Source organism: Grammomys surdaster, unplaced genomic scaffold (assembly GCF_004785775.1).
Source record: "Grammomys surdaster isolate TR1022 unplaced genomic scaffold, NIH_TR_1.0 203, whole genome shotgun sequence".
Taxonomy (NCBI): Eukaryota; Metazoa; Chordata; class Mammalia; order Rodentia; family Muridae; genus Grammomys; species Grammomys surdaster.
In genome coordinates, this window is record NW_021604648.1 from 6627406 (window position 1) to 6642050 (window position 14645).

Here is a 14645-nt window from a genome sequence, read left to right on the forward strand (position 1 = left end):
GGTCTTTGCCAAGTTGTTTGTGGTCTCTGCTGAGCTGTTTTAATTTTACCCTTACACTAGCCATGGAAGCCACCAATGAAGCAAGCTAGCCAAGCAGCCAACAAAGCTGAGCAAGTGCAGTAACCAAGAGTCACCTTCCTGTGGGGAGCTGCTGGGACTTTCTTGAACCATCAGCCTCTGGGTCCACTCAAGAGCCCTGCTCTCGAGGAACTTCAGACTGTGATCTCCCCACGCCCGGGGAGATCCCTGAGCAGCTTCTTATAGCCCAGTGTCCCTCTGCCACCCACATCGCATGGAGGGAACTCAGTCAAATTTCCACACTTCTGCTCCCCAGAGCCACATCTACCTGAGTCACCAGGGGTGGAAGACATGTGGGAACAACAACTCTGCCCAACAGGACTCATGCCTGAGCCCACGAGCTAGCTAACTGCCCCACAAAATGAGACCTCATTAAAGTGGAAAGCTTCTGTAAGGCAAAGGACATAGTCAGTGGGCCAAAGGGCAACATAGAGATTGGGAAAAAATTCTTCACTAATCCCACATCCAATAGAGAACTTATATAAAGCACTCAAGAAGCTAACAACCAAAAAACCAAACAACCCAATCAAAAAAAAAAAAAAAGAGGTATAGAACTAAACCAAGAATTCACAACAGAGAAATCTCAAATGGCTGAGAAGCACCTAAAGAAATGTTCAGTTTTAGTGTTCAGAGAAATGCAAATAAGAACGACCCTGAGGTTCTATCTTACACCAATCAGAATGCCTAAGATTAAAATCTCAGGTGGCAACTCATGTTGGCTAGGATATGGAAAAATAGGAACACTCCTCCATTACTGAAGGGATTGCAAATTGGTGCAACCACTCTCGAAATCAATCTGGAGATTCCTCAGAAAATTGGAAATAAACCTACCTGAAGACCCAGCAATAACAATCCTTGAGAACATACCCAAAACATGCTCCACCATGCCACGGGTACACATGTTCTACTATGTTAATAGCAGCCTTATTTGTGATAGCCAGAAGATGTAAACAACCAAGATGTCCCATCACAGAAGAATGGATACAGAAAATGTGATTCATGTACACATTGGAGTACCACTCAGCTACTAAGAATAAGGACATCCTGTGTTTTTCAGGCAAATGGATGGAACTAGAAAATATCATCCTGAGTGAAGTAACTTTGACCCAAAAGGACATGCATGTATAAACTCATTAATAAGTGAATATTAGCCAAAAAAAGTACAGGATACTCAAGATGCAGTCCACAGAACTCACAAATGTCAACAAGCTGAAGATCCCAAGTGAAGATGCCTCACTCCCACTTGGGAGGGAGAAGAAAGCAACCACAAGGTGGGAGGAAGGAACAGGTGAAGTGAGAAACATGGTTTGGTATTGGATGGCAAAAAAGGACTGAAGCTCTGAGGGCCAGCAGAAAGAATAGAAACAGGCAACCTTAGGAGGTAGGAGGTTGGGGAGACATTCCAGAATGGTTCAGAGACCTGCGAGGTGAGAAACTCTCAGAACTCAAATGGAGGGATCCTAGATGAAATGTCCTACAGTGGGGAGAGGGGACTTGTAGAGCCCACCTCCAGCATAAAGACAGGGCATCAAGTGAGGGATGGTTTTACTATCCAATAGTCAAAACTCTGACCCATAATTGTCCCTGTCAAAAAGAACTGTAGGCATGGAAATGGAGAAGAGCCTGAGGAAAAGAAGGTCCAGCGACAGGCTCAAAGTGGGATCCAGCTCAAGCAGAAGCCCCTAAGGCCTGACACTATTACTGAGACTATGGACCACTCACAAAATGGAAATTTTTTTTCGTGACTGCCCTTCAAAAGACCCAACAAGCAGCTAAAAGTGTAGACACAGATATTTGTACCCAATCAAATGGACAGAAAAAGTTGCTGACCCCTGTGGTTGAATTAGGGGAAAGCTGGAAGAAGCTGAGGAGGAGGGCGACCATATAGAAGGACCAGCAGCATACACCAGCTGATATGAGGTCCCCAAAACATATATAGCAGAGGACTGACGGGTCTATTGTTCAGTGAGAGAAAATGCACCTAACCTTCAAGAGAATGGAAGCCCCAGGGAGTTTAGAGATCTGGTGATGGGGTGGGTTGGAGACATCCTCTTGGAGACAGGGATATGGAGATGCAGTATAGGATGTGGAACAGTCGGAAGCTGGACTGGGAGGGAAATAAAATGTGGAGCATTAAGGAATAAAAAAAAATAATACTCAAAAAAGAATTAATTACAATATAGAAATTGAGGTAGGTTAGAAGTGAGTGAATTTATTTCTAGTCTGGACCTTAAGGGTATGAAGACACACATCCTAGACCTAGATCTTGCAGTGGGAAGACACACCTTTAATCTGATGTGTCCATCAATCTGGCCCATACTACTGGATTTCTATATAAGGATTTCAAAGGGAGCTTTTGTTTTTTGCCAGCAAGCCCTCATATTGCTAACACATTCATTTTTTCACTGGGTTTACAGCCTACTTCTTTAAAAATCCAGCATATATTGAAGACCAAGTGAGACATCTAAATTTTTGGACAGAACTGCTAGATTTTTAGAGTTTCTGCCATTGATGGATTATGTAGACTGGTCATTTCAATAAATCTCTCTCATATATATATATATATATATATATATATATATATATATATATATATATGTGTGTGTGTGTGTGTGTGTTTGCATGTGTGTGTATAAGATATCTATGACATGTATGTATACATATTATATATAATTTGCATATATTATAATTTATATATTATATAATTTACATTATATTTATATTAACTTAACATTTTTATTTATATTATATAATATTTATATTAACAGGACTATAATTAAGTAAAGAGAAAATAGTATTTGATGATGCCCTGATAAAAAGAAAAACCAATTAGTACATGTATTTTCTTGGCATGTAAATTCTCTTTCTCTTCATTCATGATAGAATAAATTATTTGTTTGCAAATTGTTTGCATGTCTGATCATTAAGACAATACTTGAAGTTTGTTTAAGTTGGTGCCTGCTGCCCTTTCTTGAAGCATTTGCTCTTTTTTTTTTTTATGATCTTCTCTTTCTTTTACAGAATATACTTCCATTTTGGTCCTTCCAGTTCAAGGCTGTCTTTTTAATCTCCTGATTTTCCTTTTTCTTTTGTGAATCTCCCTGAGAAATCTACCTTCTGCATTCACACTTATCCCTGTCTACATTAATAACCCAGAAGGGAAACACCTCACCTGGGTCCTGCTCTCTCTGCACTGGCTGGTTTCCAGCTGTCTCCATTATCTACCCTCTGTGTGTAAGTTCCCACTTCCACAGAACATGATAAAAACAGCCACTTATTGTGTATCCTTAACCTTCATAAATTTTTTTCCTCTCAATGACTATTCTTTCTCCAAATATAGAAATATTATATATATAGTGTCATATTGGGATATGAATTCTTATTTATGTCTTTTGAGTTTTCAATTCAGTAACAAATTGAAATTGAGTTTAGGAAACATTATACCACATGTCTTCATCATTATAAACAGTAGCTTAAACAATAATATACTCAACATATTCTATTTTGTGTCATATATATCTTTTGGTAAGTTTACATAGAACCCTGAGATAATACATAAACAACATTATCAGTTTTATTAAGTCAGTTCCACCAAGATAATAAAACCTCAGAGGCCTTCTATAAACCATACTATGTATCAAACACTGCAATCTCTGATTTTTGCTATGAAAATATCAGAAAGCATGGTGTGACCTTTATGAATAAGATACTTATGTGGAAAACCTGTCTTTCATATACACACTAATAAATATGTTCTAATGCCCATTGTTGTGCAATGTTACCTTTAACTGCATAATTATTTGTTGTATAATTGACTTTACTACCAACTAATAAGAGAAACTATCTCCTACTTTGAACTCTACTTTAAGAATTAATTTATTTATTTGTATGTGTTTATGTATTCTATAAAAATGTGAAAATTAATTACATGCCTATCTTCTCTTTCAGCTCCTACTCTTTCTTTCCTTTTAGGCAACTTGACTATTATCTCACTTAAATATTAAGTAATTTTAAGGGAAAGTATGAACACATGTGTCCCACATATGTGGAGCTAAGAGGATAACTTTGGATCATTGGTTTTTGTCTTCTATTTTATTGAGACAAGATGTCTCCTGTTTCTAATTTTGTACTTTGCACTCCAAATTGCTGGCCTGGGAGGTCCCAAGTGGTTTCATATTTCTGTCCCCCATTTAAGTATAAGAGTACTGTGATTACAGATGTGTGCTATCTAGAGCATCAGGTATTTACACAAGTCCTAGGAATCAAACTTAGATTGCCAAGCTTGTTTAGCTAATGCTTTATGCACTGACCTACCTTCCTGGGTTTTGAGCATAGTCTTATTATGTAGTCCAGTCTGGCATCAGTTTGTAACCCTCTTCCCTCAGGTCTCCCAGTGCTGGTAGTACAAGTGTGAAATCATAGTCAACTCTTATTTGCACTTTAAAGCTAATTCCTTTTTTCTTTTCCTTATAAAAATATGACCTATTTTTATATACTTTTAACAAATTTGTAGTAAATTGGATGGCACCACACTTTCCTGGTCTCTTAAATCAATACAAGTATTTTGTCTTAGACAATGGTCTTTTCCTCCATATATATATTTTTTTTTCCTCACGGAATTCCACACATAATTGGATGTCCAGGTAGTATGGTGAATAAGTCTCTCTGTGCTTCTGTATTCTCAAAAATCACTTAATATTTCACTTAGATACTTGGGACTCTGGGAAAATTCCAGTGGGTTATGCTATTTTAGCAGTTTTCCTTGAAGATAAGCCCTGTAAAGAACACAGTATAGTAGGCATATTTTTCTAAGTAACTACAATTCTCCTCATTCCCTCTTTGCTGAAACTGAAGAAGACTCTATCAGGAATACTTGATGGTACTCCCAGAAGCAAACACTGAGTATGAGTCCTCAAGGAATGTCTTCCCAACCCCTCACCACTTACTCACTAATATGGCACTGTATTCCTGGAGGTTTCTGATCCTAAGTTCCTGTTCTGAAAAGTGTGGGCCTCCATCTATCTATTGCCAATTTCTTTCATGTAGGATATCAGTCCACCCTGAAATGCCAGTTCTCTGGTGGATTTAGGAGGATTGTTCAAGTACATCTTGTTCTACTTTCCTCCCACAAAACTGGTGAGAATACTGACTGCTGAGATCTCCGGGCACCAATAGATAAGCCAGAAACAGAGAGTCTGATCTCCAGGCTCTGGAAGCCCCTGTTTGTCTTTATTCATTATCTTTTCTCTGTGTTTTTTCTTCTGTCTCTATCACATGGCTATCATTTCAACCACTTGTGTGTGGGACAAAAGCTTAAGTTTTAACCTTTTTGTTTCCTCTTTGTTTCTGGGCTACTTGGGAGGTAGGAAGAAAATTGAAAACCTCTGAGGAAGCAGAGTTTCTGTCAATGGTGACCCTTGAAGCTCAAGGGGTCCCTTATTCCCGGTGGATATTTGACATTTCTCTTCTCTAGCCATTGACATTAACTATTGTAATAGTGCCTTCTTTCTTGAATTTAGTGATTGCTTTCAATTTGTTCTCTATGGGTTATTTGTTAATCTAGATAATCCACATCACACCAGGTAGGTGATTGTGACATATGAATATATTTGCTACTTTCCCAATTTTTTTAAAACCTACTACATATTGATAGAGTCTTTGCTATGTAGGGACTCAAGATTCTCAATGAATCTTAACTTCGCGTCTTGCTGGCTCTTAAATCATGTAGCATGCAGTTTTATTCTTCCATCATGGACTCTATTGAACCATAATATTCAAAGGTTCTCTTTCTGTGATAGGCAAAGGATATTCCATATGTGGTATATTAACATAAGCTTGACTCATTTATATTACAAATAATTTGAAATGTTCTAATCAAAATGAAGTTTTACAATTTGATTTCCTTTTGTCTTCTTTTAGAACTTTCTCTGTTTTGTAGAATACATACTACATCCAATTTTATTTCCTTTGGATTTTTGTCCTTCCCCCACAAGAATAGAGGCTTTATCTCTTATTTATCATTGATTCCTCAGTATCTAGCATAGTGTCAGTCACACAAAATATATATGTGATGAATATTTATAATGAGTTACAAGAAAATGCCATATGGGATTACATAAAACATGAAATGAGGCTCTATTTCTATATTCTTAACCTGCTTGCTGAACTTACATTCTTATGCTTCTACTGTAAACTGTAAGCTATTAGCCTCAGCAGAATTTGTAAACAGCCAGCCTGAAGGCTGAATGTTATGTACAATATTGCTTTCTTTTTGTTTTTGGCACTCTTCATACTTGGGAGGAAATGTTGCCAACATTTAAGAAGCATAAAACTCATGTCTTTATTTCTACTTCATTTTAAAAGCCCTTAAACCTAAACGCACAAACCTCAATTGTGCTTTATGGTCAATCAGATAAAGATGTACAAGGAGGGATATTATAGTGCTATTGTCTAACTTGATGCTGATGGCCAGTATTTTTACCAACTTCAATCTCTATGTTCTATAAAACATATATAATACCTAAAATTACTGTGACTGATAAGTTAACTAATTAGACAGGGTATGCAAAGATATTAATTAAATTAAATCCCTGTAAGATCTGGCAGAAGTCAAACAATCCAACAATAAATAAATTGAAAATTTCTTATTTTTAAAATCAAGAGCTTCTATAATTATATTTGGAAGTGTTGGAATTTACACTAATAGGTGAACTGCTTTACAAATTGCTATAATGAATTTTGTGTTTTAACCAAAGAATACTATAAGTTATTGAGTGGTTTACTCTTGGCTGTTGCCTCCCTGTTACCCACGAGGTCCCATCTAATAAAACTCAGGTATCTAGGCCATATTTTCTTTTTCATTCATAAAACCTTCAGCATCTCTGATGATTTCTCTACCTTCACTCCTAAAGCTTAGAAGCTTTCTTACTGGCTCTTTAAAACCTGGAACATTAGTTGTTTGGCCATCAGTATAGATGTGATCAAGCGCTTACAAAAATGGACTTCTCTTTCTTGCCATCTCCACCTAGTCAATAGTTCACATTAATCCAAAAGTTTAGTGTATACTGTCCTGTATTTTCCAAATCCCTTTACCTTCTAGTATATAAATAAAAAAGCAGCTTTTTTTTTGTCTCAGGGAAAATCAGTCATTTTATCATGTCATTTTTTTTTTTTTTTTGCTAAATAGCCTTATCTTAAGCTATTGAAATGTATTCAGGGTTTTTAAGCCAAACAAACTATTAACATTCATTATTTTGACTATTCAATTAAATGGTGGTTACCCTGTGAATGTGAGGAGAAAGAAATAGGCAAAACTAGAAAATAAATACCTAAAATACATGTGCAGATTCCAGAGCAATTCAGAACTACCCATGACAATAAGATAGTAGAATACTATATCTAGTAAAACTGGAATTGGTAGAAGAACAAGAAAGAAAGAGGGCAATATTCCTTAGAGTCTTTGGACAAGAGTAGTTGTCATCTTGCAAAGTAGTTGCTAGGTAATGAAGGTATACTTCACACAGAAACCTAGTCTTAAGTCTTTCAAAACCTGCTTTATCCAGCTTTACTGTAGTAGCTTGGCATTACTGTCTATCCTTATTCTAATCCATCTGGTTAACCACCCTTTCAGTAGATTTGTCTTTGGGTCCTCTCAATGTTTACCTAATCATGCTAGTAACTGGTGTGAACCACCTGTAAAATCAGAGTTAATAAGACCTGCATGTGTCTTTAGGAATGGGAAAGAGATTTAAATCAGATCCTAAGTCACAGGTGCCAATTCACCTTTCTCAGAGACTTACACTAAGACATTTGAAAATGCATTCCTCTTTTGTGGATGCTTAACTCCTTTTTAGGAGAGATCTTTATGGAAGCTAACCAGAAGTTAGTTTTACTCAATTTTAGTTGAGTACTCTCTAGTCTCCAGACATACCAGAGACTCCTTACGAAGGTCATGTATTTGTTATCTATGGGTCTATATTTTGCTTTATGTACAGTTCAACATAGACTTTTTCAAACTTTCTTGAGAAAATCTTTTTTCTGATAAAGACCATGAATGAATCATACCCAAGACTGTAAGGACAGGACACATAACATATCAGCAACTGAAGAAGAGCTTGCTTGAAATTCCACAAAATAAAGCAATTGAATAGGCCAAAAATCCAGTAACAGAAGCCAAGACAACCACAGGAAACAGCCAACATACAAAGTATGTTGTCTGAATAAAATTCATTCTTCTGGGCTAAGAAGGAATCACATTTTTAAATAGTCAGCTTGGGCTTAACTCCTTATAAGTTATCTTGAGATGGTTATTTAAATTGCCCCAAGTCTTACTTCATGTGCAGAAACCTGTTCCATGGTTTATGTGGTGAGTAAGTTCTTACATACATTGTGACAATTTGTAGAAAAGCATGTTTTGAATTTTTGGGTTTTTTTTTGACAAATTCTCCTTTACATTCTTCCATCCCCAAATTGTCTTCATGTAACATATTACCAGCTCTCCATCTTCGGTCCCCAGAACAAGGCATGGTTGTGTTTTGAGTATCACGAATGCACTGATAGCAGTTAATTCTGTATACAGCATCTGTCCTCCTGGCTCCTCATTCTCAGACATGATGGTTTATTCTACGGTTACTTCAAAGAATATAGCACAAAGGTACCTCGTCAAATTGTGTAGCTGTAGGGAAATAGATTCCAATTGCTTTGGGTTTAGCTAATCCCTTCTTCCTCAGGGCAGTTCATTTTGTCTTTCTAAAAACAAAAACAAAAACAAACAAGCCAACCAAAGAAACAAACCAACAACCAAAAATAAAAAATAAACAAACAAAAAACAAGCAAGTAACCAACAAACCAAACAAACATACAAAAACCTACCAGATTTAACCATGCTTTCTAATCCGTTCTGCTGTCCAGGACATAATGATCAATTCTAACACAGCAGCAACAGCTGGAGAGTTTTGCACTTTCCTCTGGGAAATCCCAACGCTTGGTGAAACTGAAAATAAAGACATTTTAGGCATCTCCCTAAAGTGCTTCTTTACCATCCTTATGGCTGGGTTGTTTGCCCACGTTGCTTGAGCAGAGGCCTGTTAATACAATGTTTGCAAAATGGCTGGGGAAATGCTTAGGTATAAATGACTGTAGGAGCAGCCTTGATTGTTATTAATGAAACTGCCTCACCATTTGGCACAGTATCCTGTGCCTTCAGAGTGTTGTATACAGAAATGTCCGCCCGAGGTATGATTGTCCCTCTGCAATTCACTGCCAATTAAAATAGTAAATAAGCAACTTCAGCTATAGAGAGCAGAAGAAGGAATATCTTTCCTTCTTGGCAGATAAATTAGAGGATGGCTAGGATAGAGAACATGAGAACTCAGCAGGCACACCTATTTCTCTCCTACAGTGCCATTTTTATTGCCATTTTATCCACACTGCAATGGGTATAGCGGAAGACTTAGCTACAACACTGTAACAACAGCCAATTGAGAATTCCTATCTTTACACACTACACACTGTACCTTTTACATGATTCTAACTTGCCCTTTATTGTCCCTTTAGAATCTTGGTATTTAATCAATTTGTTAGAGTAAAAAATAATACATTTGCCATATCCTATGAGAGGCAACAAGAATTTCCAAACTCTCTGTATAAGTATAAATTATAAACCACAGCAGCATTCTCTGTCATGCTGAGAATATTGAGAATAAAGTTTTTCTGTCAAACATAACATTTATAGAGATAATGAGACAAACAAACATAGGAGTAAGGTAGCAATATGAAACTCCATTTGTTTTGGACAATAAACATCATTTTTCTTAACAATGCACATATCTACCTGCTAATAAACTGGGGACCACCCCCCCACTTGCATGGAGCTACATGTATGGCCCATTTAAGACAATGGAAGTGAGTTAGTGTCCTTAGCAAACTCCAACAAAATATTTTTATTTATTATTTGTGAATTTCACATCATGGACCCTGGTCATACTTACTTCCCAGTCTTACTAGCTCTGCTGCCAACACCCTAGTGATTCACCACCATGAAAACACACACACACACACACACACACACACACACACACACACAAAACCAAAGAAGAAAAAATCAAGTCCAATTTGTGATGCTTATATACTCACTAGATCATGATCAAGCTTCCAGCAGCCTGCTCCTTAAAGAAAACTGAGTCCTTCTCTACCCACATCCCTGCCAGAAACCACCAGCTGTGGAGAACTATATATGATTAACCTTATCAAAAATTTAATCATTCTTTTCAATGTTTTCCTGTATAGGTTGTTACTATTTTGAGGGGGATAAGAAGTACAATGGTGGTAAGGTTTTTGCAGAAGTCTTCTATGTCCTTTATTTTCAACTGTGAGTCTGACATCATTGATGTCACTGCAAAAGTAGCTTCCTTGCCTTCTACAGTCAGGAAAAGCACAGATCATGGATTTCCACATGGTGTCTAGTAACAATACAGACCACAGACACCTACAAGGCCTTTAGTATCAGTGTGGATAACAATTGATTTCTATTCAAATATGTCCCTGGATATCTCAAGTTGAGAGAGAAAGCCTTGATACTGTAAAACTCTTTCCTCTGAGATGTCTTTCAGGAAAAATCATCTATTCAGCACATTATATTCATCCACAATTGTTTGTGCACACCATTGAAATGAGGTGTATCATGGAGAAAAACTTATATAATGCACATCTGTCAAGTTCAACCCTAGAAACCATCTCCTCTTTCTTTTGGACACCAGAAAAAACAGCTTCAAACAATAAGCCTTCTAGTGCCTATTGCCCTCCCCTCAGGTGTCACTGCCTCTCTTCCTACCATATTCTGCACTTGCACGTTCACTTTCTTTTTAATACAACTTGTCCCTGATTTACCTCTTTGATGTGCAACTTTTTCAATTCTGTGCATAAGAATCAAGAACCCACAAATACTTGAATCAGACAGCAGGATTTGATTCCAGTGCTATATTCTATTAAACATGTTCTCTACAAACTCTCACTGCAGAAAAATAACACCTAAAACTTTCAGCTTTGTAAAATAGTTATCCATGGTAAACACTATTGTTCTCATGAGCCTTCAAGCATCTACTTCAATTGTCCTAGATCATAAACATTTCAATGGCCACTCTCCAAAGGTGAATGCAAGTTTGGTGTCAATCATTCACTTAATTATCCTTGATCTGGCAGATTTTGATAATCAGATGAATTTATGAAGAAAAACTATCAGGCATGTTTCCTCAAGGTGTTTGTGTTTTAATGAATGTTTATTTTACAGCTTGATTATATCTCAAGATTTAGGACAGTTAAACTGTATCATAGTTGGAAATTAAAGATGAAGACAAAATTTTGTGTCATGTCATATTAATTATGTACAGACAACACTATATACAAACATGTTGTAGACCATGTCTTCATAGTTGCCCAGGCTTGGTCAGCCAACCCTCCTTTGAAGAAGCCATGAAAAATATATGCACTGTTTGGATGGACTAGGTATTCTTAACTGTTAGAATTATGGAATTTGAAGTTTAAGGCATTATGTCAGAGTTGGCTGAATGATGAAGGAAACGCCAGTATACATGTCCTAAGCAGTGTTTGACTTCGGTAGAATACACTTGTTTCACAAAAGGAGACTTACATGACTGCCTTTCTCTGCTGTCTTTTGTTTTATGTGTTTAGCTTCACCTGTTATTTATGCATTTGTTGCCTGCCTCATCATGATGAATTCAATTTATTGAAAAGATGTTAGTTTACATCTATTGTATCTTCAGTTTCTAGAACAAGAACTGGAAACTAATTGTTGTTAGTATAATGTCTTATTTGGAAATTACCATACTTTTCATGTTGACTATACCTTCTTATGTAGAATTGAATCAGGATGAGACAGACATTTTGTCCTCAAATGAAATATATTTATTTTCAACATATACTCTTGTTCAAGAATGATACTTATGCACTGTAAGGAGATCAATGCATGTACTTGAGAAAGTAATGATACTGTTTATTTAGATATTCTTTATAATTTCCTAAATTTAACCACACAAATTACTTAACCATTTGAGAATTGTTGCTCTAAATGATGATGATGATGGTGGTGGTGGTGGTGGTTATGGTGATGTTGATGATGGTGATGATAAATTTTAAAGGACAGAAATGAGAGAAAACTTAACCATACATAGTCATAATTGGTAAAACAAAGCAAACACATTTATTCTATGTCTTCTCATCCTTTGATATGAACACATTTATTCTTTTCCTTCTCATCCTTTGACACAGTGTTGTTGAAGGTGGTTTCAAGGACTGTTGACTGTTTCCTTGCCTTTTAGGATCTTCTCTACTCACTCAGCACATATTCATGTTCTTACAATAAAAAGATACTGCAGTAAATATTGAGTTGTCATATCAGTTTCTGTCGGCAAAAACTGGAAGACCAAGAGTGCTTAATCATGACGGATAAAGTAAGGCAGCAGTAATGAGGACCAGTTGCCAACTATCTCATTCCTTTGAAGTCATTACAAATTTTAATTAATAATACTTGAATTGTTGAAAGGAGGACCTGATGACAAATGGAACAGATTGGGGTGATAACATCAATGATGACTCACATCTTAGGAGCAGGCATTTACTCTTCCAACAGATGCAGAGAATTCTTTCCTTAACCATGGATTTCTCTACAACATAGTTCATACTTAAACATAGTAGTCAAGACACAGTATGACTCTGTCTCTATCTGTCTATCTATCTACCTTCCTTCCTTCCTGTCTTCCTACCTATGTACCCACCTATCTATCATCTATCTATCTATCTATCTATCTATCTATCTATCTATCTATCTATCTATTATCATCTATTTTCGTGCTCCCAAGGAAACTGGTAGAAAAATAATCATTTCATGCATTTCACAACCATTGCTATTCCTGCATTCAAACCCCTCCATATTTAACGAAACAGGTTTCACTATTCTGAACTTTGTAGAAATATACTGAGTCTGTGATAGGCAATATGGACATGTCTGAGGAAACAATATTTCCCGAAACAAAGCTTAATATTTTTCCTAGGGACAGGTATTATATAAAAATGTTTGAGAAGTTTTACTTTGTTCAGTCAATCAACACATTTTCACAAAATTTAAATGAGATATAAAACAAAGAATAATTGTCTGCAAATTTTGTCATGATATATTTTATCATTTTCCTATACTATATATTTGTGTTTCAAATAAATGACCTGCTTTCACTTTCATATCTGATATCTTATAAGGAACAAAAAAACAGCCTGTTCATTCTCCTGTGCTGTTTCAAAATAGACAATACAGTTCAGTATGCTTGTTTGATTTTTTAAAAACCTACAAATGAAATATTTAGGGTGTGGATCAACTTAATTTATAATAAATGAAAGGATAAATTATATATGGTGGAACTTTTTTCTCATTGACAGTGGCTTTAATGTTAGACACAACTTGATGTGTTTCCTGAATTTGATAAAAGGAACATAACTTATGCACTTGGTGCATGCTGGCTTAGGGTAGACTTAAGGAAATAGTCTCACTTTTGTTCTCCTTATGCTTCCTCAGAGGATAGATGCATCTAGATGTCTGTTTAGTTGGATGACCTGAGACTCAGTCTTACCTTATTTTGGGAAAGACTCTAATTTCCATGACACAGAAATTTCATCTCCAATGAACTATGAATCTACCACCTACATATTAGCTTAGAACAGTTCATCAATTAGTTAACATAAAGGAACTAAGTCTTATTGCTCTTGCACGTTACTATTTGAGAGTTTCTGAATGTTACCTAGTGAGAATTTGGTGGTAATTTCTGTTTATTGGATTTGCATTATATAAATAACAAAACTTACTAATGTTTCTGCTTTAAAATGTTAATGTTGAAGTTACACAACAAAAAGGCCAATCAATTTGGTTAAAGTGAATAATGCATGTTACTGATTATATTTTTGGCATACTGTAGTTCATAATTCATGTTTGAAATTTTTAATCAAACGTGTGTGGAATTATAAAATATAAACATCCTGGAAAAGTGGCACAATACAGGGAATCTTTGCTGTAAAGTTATAGAAGACAGATTTAAAAAAACACTTAGAAATAAAATTAAAACTACTATATTTCCAAGAAAGATGACTGAAGAATTAAGAAAGGAGTATTTCAGAAGGGGAAATTAATCAATTAAAAGATATATATTTTATCCAGTATTGCTAGATCTTCCATTACTACAAAGTAATGACATGTCTAATTACTGTAACATTTATAGACAGGAGACTGGCAATGTGTATTCAGATCTTTACAAATATCCATACCCTTGGATTTAGAAATCCAGGCAAAACAAACAATAACAACAACAGGGAGTTAAATCATTGTTAGTCATAGCATTTGTTTGCATGCCTGAAATTTTAGTGGTACTATGTGGAGAGAAATAAATATTCACAACAATACTTGAGAACTATTCTCTAAAACAAAGAATATTTAATAGGAGAAATATCTTTATAATGTTATATGAAAACAGTAATTTGAATTTGGGTCTATATTGGCATTCTGCTGA